Below are 7,315 nucleotides of genomic sequence, written 5' to 3' on the forward strand. Positions count from 1 at the left end.
GACTCCCTAGAGGCCTGAGTTCTGACAACTACTCATGCCAAGAAGCACATCCTTCTACAATCTGTCTTCACAACTAAGGGCTGTGTTTCTGGGAGGGGGTGCTATTCAAGCCAGAGTAAGTGAGGGCGTTGAGGTGGTCCTTATGTCAGCTGAGGAGGACGGGAATCACTGATGCGTCAGTCCCAGCCAAGGAGCATGGCATGGATGGTGGCAGCCAGAGCAGCCTCAGGTCTGGACATCTCCCCAGTGCTGTTGGAGGAGCCTCAGGGATTTGCTGCATCCCAGGTGGTGGGTGTCTGGGAGGCAGTGAAGCACTTGTGCCTGGGCCAGGAGGCTCACCAGCCCTTCCAGATTCACATTCACATCACACTCACTGTTTTGAGCTAATACTGCATTGAGGAGATTCACAGAGAGCAAGGAAATGAGTGAAGACAAGGAGTCTCCAGACTACCTAATGACTACTTAATGAGTGTCTAAGTACTGCACCATTATTGAATTTTAATTGCTTTCTTTCTGGCTTTGTGCTATAAAATGAAAAAGGAGCAAACACTACATGTAATGAGGGTAGATGAATAAAAAGCAATACCTAAGAGACACCCAAGCATTTGTGGAAAAGACCATGAAAATAATGTAACAAGAGAAAGCAATACTGTTGTGCGCCTGCCACCCCTTTGGATCAAAAGTACATTTTTACTTTTGTTAAAAACTGAAGTTTTCTTCAGCATGATCTGGCAGAAAAATAGATTATTGTGTGTCAGTGAGGTAATTAAAGTTATACTGAATGAAATACCGAGTAATTGCCAGTGTATGGAAAATCCAATCCACATCATCAGGTCAGTGCAGATGGTCTTTTCAGAGGTTGCTTTTTAGCATTGTGCCCTTTCTGATGTCTGCTTACATTATTTTTCACCATATCGAATGAACCTGCATTACGTGAGAAGTACACAGAGCAGAAAGGCCCAAATGAAAGAAGACAAAATGAGCCCTAAGTCCATCAAGCATTTAAACATGTGCTTAGCTTTGAATGCCAGCCCCACTGCTGCCAATCGCCAGGAGACCAGGGAACACCAGTCTGTAGTACTGAACAAAACACAGCACAGGCACTTTTTGCTTGTAAAAGATGTAGGTCTTCAGAGCTTGAAGCCCCAGCTTTGAAGCAACAGGCATTCAGAGGTCTGAGAAGACCTCCATCCACTGGAGATCTTGACAGTACTGCAGCCTGGTGGTCCAATCAGTTGAACTAAATGAATAGAGATTTATACAATCAAAAGATTTATTTAATTTAATTGACATTTAAATAAACAGAGTTCTATAAACAGATTGACATCCCCTTTTTCCTTTATTTTGTGTGTTCATAATCTGACTAAATGTAAAATGCAGCCGAGGCCTGGAGAGCAGGACACCCTTCTTAGCTGGGTTATCTCCGTTTGGCTGTCACCTGGCTGGGCTGCAGGGCCATGCATCACAGGTAGTTTTTCTCCCCTGCTACTCTAACAAGCTGTAGCATTTGATTTGACAGTGGGAACTCACCAGCGAGCAGCATTGGTGGAGCAGATGCATCTGTAATTACTTCCTTCTTAATGCTAGAAAATGATCTAAAGCAGCATTTGTCTGTAAATCACAACAAATCCCCATAAGATGACAGAAAATGTGGGTTTGGGATGATGACGACAACAGCCCACAGGCTCTCCCTTAATTTTACTCTTTTCAACTCTGAAGGATGCACATTTATGGGGTATTTTAACCTGAACCAACAGAAAACTCTGGCCAGGTGCTGACACCTCTGATTGTACCTGTCTGTTTCTCTCCTTTCATGTCCCGCATTTTGTCACCAGGCACTAATCTGACAGGTGTCTCTGATGCAACTTCTCTTTTGGCTTCTTCTCTGCTGGATTTTCTGGTAATTCTTAATGAAACATTTTGGGCTCCAATGTTTTCATAAAGAAAACAAAATCACACCCCACCCCACCCCACCCCTTTCTTTCTTTCTCTCTGTCTGTCTGTATTTGTTTGACTCTAAGAAGCTTTCTTATGAAATTTTCTTAGGAGTTTGTTGTACTGGGTGTCCACGTCCTGGTAACATTTCAGGAAATTATCCTTCCAAGCTTCTGACAGGTGTAAAGTTAGTGGTATAATTTTTCAGAAACTTTGGATCAATTGTTATGCTTTCTATCTATTTATTAATGGCTACCTCTTAAAAGACACCAGAACTATATTTCTGTCACATCTCTTCCTCTTGCTGTCCTTTTCCTTTTGAAGAGCTGAACTTTTCCTTTACACTTTCCAAGTGTTCCCTACATTTTAAATTAGTTTTGAACTTTTGAAATAATTACAAACACGAATTCTTCCTAGGGATGAAAGGCGAGCACCAAGCAATACTTCACAGCAAGACAGAAATACCATTCCAGCTAGAGACTCTACAAAGCAAAACATCAGAGAGAGAATTCAGAAAAAGGACCAGGTTTTCAGCTACCAAAAGAAGGGACAGTTTTTTCAGAATTATTGCCATGTAATGAAATACCTGCAAGATTATAAGAAAAATGGGAAGCATGATTTAGGCATTATTCTTACAAAATAAACCTACAGTATTTTAGTATTATCAGTACCTGAATCTAATTCTTTGCCATGAAAACAGCTTTTATATTACTTTGTTTATAGTCAGAACAGACAGGAAGAAGGTCATCCTGTTATTGTTATCTAAGAAAATACACAATTTTTCATCTTATTAAATCAAAGTTTGGCAGCAAAAACTGTAAAAGACTAAAAGCCTGGACAGATGACTTTGGAGAAAGTCACTTTTCTCCAGGATTTATGTCTTTTTTTCTAGAAAAGTAAAAAGAGTTTGAAAATGTCTAAAGTGTGAGCTGCATCAGCTGATTGTGTGAAAATGAGCTTCAATCAAACAGGCTTTGATTTCTCAAAGAGAATGAGGCACATATTCAATATATTCATTTGCAATCAAAAAGACTAGACAGATTTGACTTTTTTTTTCAGCAACAGATTCAGGGGTTTGCGGAACCTGAGGATGTGTTGATTTAATGACAATTCCCATGAATTATAATGAGTGGCATTCTCACACCTATGAACATTTCCATTTCTCCATGGTAGCGCACCAACTCATTTAAAGCTGCCTGAGACCAGGGATAAATTATTCCCTATGCAGTTACTATCTAGAAGAGCCACAAATGTCCTTGTGTGGACCATGTCTCAGGTCTGTGGTGGTAGAACCTGGTAGGGATGAGTAATAACAGAATCTTAGGCTAAAAGAAGAGCCTTGGTTCCATCTCTACTTGTGAGAAGTGCAGGTGCTATGGTGATATGAATGTGGGACTGCGCATGGGCACTGCTACTACCAGCAGCATCCCTAAGGCAGAACATGATCCTGTCTCTGCCTGGAGGTCTTGTTGCCGTGTCAATGAAAGGAGATGATCAAGGGAAATGGGCTCCCAAGGGCACAGGTGGTGTGATTTTGTTGGATCGCAAAAAAAGGAGACTTGAGCACCCAGTTCAGATGGTGAGGATGGATGGGGTGAATCGCTTCCTGAGAGCCAGGCAGAACAGGTCTGGGACCAGCACAGCAGCTTTCAGGTTTTTTTCCAAGGAGCCACAGAGTAAAATCTCAGTGCTGGTTCTACTTCTGTAAAAGGAGCCTGCTTGACTGCTGTGTGGTGCCTGCCTTTCCCAGCTGCTAACATCTGTCTGTAATTCCGACAAGGCAATGGAGACTCATGCAAATGAAAGCAGAGCTAGTACTGAGATGTGAAGAGTTATTGTTGCTGTTTAGTGCTAATGGCTTTCTGCATTATTCATGCCTATTCAAGCCATTCATGCCTATTGCTCGTGTCTTTGTCATATCCTTCTCACAGGTACAAGTTACTGTCACCGAAGACTGGAAGCAATTTACCGGTGCTGCTACCTACGCACAAGTTGCTAATTATAGACTAGGAGCAGGCAGAAGGAGCCAGGTACATTATGAATCTGTTTTGATTAACGAGCGAGCAGCTAGGCTGAGAGTTTCCAATTATGCTCTGTATGTCGACAGTGGATTTGCTTGTATCTTGGCTTCTGTTTCAGGAACGGGTACAGCAGTACCTGCTGGGTAGATGTGTGCTTCCAGTGGGAGCTGGACGTGCATTGATTAGCCTGCAGGTATGGAGCCCTGAAAGCAGTACACTGTGTGCTCAAATGCTGTGTGCCATCGCCCCCTAATTTAGCCTTTAAACACCATTAAAACCCACTAGTGTCGACACTCATTGTGGAAGCAAGACAAAAACTCATTTGCTGGTGAGGTGAGCTTTAGGCATTTATTCTCTAAAAGAGCTCTCGCTCTTGGATTTGTGACTTTCCACTTTTCTTTCCCTGCATTGCATGAGTTGCTGGCTATCTAGGCACAGTGATGACTTTCTGGCCACTGCTGCTGGTCATGCCACCGTTCTGTCTGCTGTGGGTCAGGTGAGAAGGAATATTTCATTCCACTTGGGCCAGTCAGCCCCCCCTGGACTCAGTAGTTGGTTACGTTTCCAAGAACAATGTAGAAGATGTATGAGGAAACTGTTTCTGGGAATGGGATGTATGAAGAGAGATGCAGAAACTCCAGATGAGCGGAGGATAAAAAGGAGAAGAGGCAGAATGCCTTGAAGATATAGACCTCAAACCCAGCCTGGTAAATGAGGACAAATAAGTCCCCTCAGAAGGTAGGAAGCCCTAAAAAAGAGACACATTTCTGAGGAGAGCCTTACTATCCCCATGGCTATCTGCCAATGTTTTAAGTTCTCTTTCAAACAAAATGGCAATTAAGTCTTTTGAGTACTAATAACACCATAAAACATGCCAGCTTTGTAAATTCAGATAGGCCTGGTGTGGCTGACCTCATGTTTCAAATAATTGTCCTCGTTAGGGCCCATCCCTTAAGACATCTGATTTCAGCCAAAGCAGAGCACTGGGGAACACAGCAGAGAAAGTGATCTTCCTCATTCTCCCTAGAGGATCAAATATAAATCAGGTATTTCATAATGTCAGCACTTTTTTAATGCCTGAATATTGTTAAATGTGTCTTGAGTTTAGAGCTGGGTCTGATGAGTTTAATACCAGCTATAAAATGTAATATAGCAGGGTGCTTGAATTCCCTTCCTGGGTTAATAAGATATACTGAAGTAGGAACAATTCTTTTCGTGTTAATAAACAGAGTGCTTTTTGTTGCTTTGGCAGCAGGAGGAATTTGAACTCAATTTGGAATAAAGCCCTTGATGTTGCAGTAGGCTGACTGTAGGCTGTTTGAATTACTTCTTTGTTTTAAGATTTATCAGTGTGAGGGTGAAGCTCATGTTCTTCAGCAAATGGTTTTCAATGAAATATCAGCTCCTTCATTAAGGGAAATTAGGCAAAAGGTGTCATGGATCAACAGTGCACCCTGAGATGTTTTTCTTATTAAATAAGGTTTGTGTTATGGTTTTACTCGGTGGCTGGATTGCCAGCAATGTACCTGTTCAGCAGCAGAGCTATCTCCAAAGGGTGTAGAGGTGAAAAAACAAGTCATGACAGGTGGCCAGAACAAAGGAATGAGAATTGAGGTGGCAAGAGAGCAAACCAGTAAGATCTATCAGCACAGGCAAGTCCACATGCACTACTCTTCTTCCAGAGAAGCACTGACTTATTGTCACATGACAGCATTAAGTGAACAAGGATGAAGCTGAGGGGAGTCAGGAAAGGGATGCTTGCAATAGAGAAAGTCAAAGGTGCTGGCTGGAGAATGGGATAAATGTGACTGCTCTCATCAATAGAGAGAAGGCAAGAACATGAGGTGGTAATGAAGGAATTGAGCTAAACCCAGGAGCTCTGGAAGATGAGGTTGGAGTCTGATGTATTTTATGGGTATGATAGGCCAAGAGATACAAAAAATAAGTTCTTCAATCACTGTATGTCGGTGTATGTGGTAGCTAATCACAAGCACAGTTTGGCTCAGAAAGACTCACACTGAGTGTGTCTTTGCTTACTGACCTGTGGGTAGCTCTGTTTGGTGTCCACTCCGCTCATTCCTTCGTGATAAATTGTGTTCACCACTTGAAATTACATGTCAAGACCCTGTACACTGGTTGTCTCAGGCTACTGGAAGTTAGCCACTGCCACGGTCTGGCTTGGGGGCAACTGAGCTGACAGAGCATTCTCAGTGCCATTTTGCAGTCTGTGGGTTTAGCACGGTGATAACCCAAGTGCAGCAGCTCTCAAAATGGGGAGCAAAGGGAACTTTATTTTTTTCTAATTCTGATCTGGGGAGGGGAGGAAAGTGCAAGCTGCCAGGCCACAGGGGGAATGGGGTTTTGGGGTGGACAGAGACGATGGCTAAGCAGAAACTAAACTGGCAAAAGAAGCCCAATATGGGGGTAGCGTGGGCAGTGTCTGGGGACAAGAAGGCATTTCCATGCTGAACCAGAAGTTAGTTCGTAGTCCTCCCCCTACTCCTGCCATCGCCTGTCTCAAATTTCTGTTCCCATCGAGATGACCCCACATTATTGATTTCCTGAGATCCTACAGAAATCACAGGGGATGGTACTGAGCAGCACAAAGAAATGAGCAGTTTGCAGTATCACTAAAGCCCTGTTAAGTGGCTTACATACTGCCTAACTGACAGCTCAGAAACTACCTGTCAGTAGGGAATTGTGATCCAACTATTTATTTTTTTTCTAGTGGGAATTGCAAGTGTTGGTACAAGGCCAACACCGCTCTGTTTCTGTCAGTGGTCTGGAATTGAGTATAATTGCTCTGCTGACAAAACATGACGGCACAACAATTTGTAATGGGTTTGGTGGGAAGCAAAATACACCTGACAGAGGCCAGCTCCTGGGCTCCAGTCAGCAGATGAAGAATCATGTCAACCCTGGCAAGGTTCTTGGGCCTCTACTGTGCCAGCATCTGAACAAGCATTTTTAACATAGTGATGTGATAAAACCTTTGCTAGCAGAATTTTTTCATGTCGAAGTGGAGGACTGGACCGTAGAAATAAGAAGGTGGGAGATACTGACCATCCTTTGTGGCTCACATACCATTTTATTGGTCTTATTTTGGAAAAGTCTTGGAAAAAAATGGGGAGGGGCACAAAAGATCCATGAAGGTCTTCAAGAACATATACTAAGACACATAGCTCAGACAGGTTATTTTATCAAAGGTGGAAGGTTAAAAAATGACTTGTTGATCTCTCATGTTGGGGAAAATACCAAGTACCTAAAGCTCTCTTGTATCTTGAGACAAAACATGTATCAAAACCTACAGCTGGCAAGGACTTCAGCTGTGTTCTGGTTGGTGTGTTTAACCGCAAGGA

The sequence above is a fragment of the Falco peregrinus genome, chromosome 5 (assembly GCF_023634155.1).
Source record: "Falco peregrinus isolate bFalPer1 chromosome 5, bFalPer1.pri, whole genome shotgun sequence".
NCBI classification, from domain to species: Eukaryota; Metazoa; Chordata; class Aves; order Falconiformes; family Falconidae; genus Falco; species Falco peregrinus.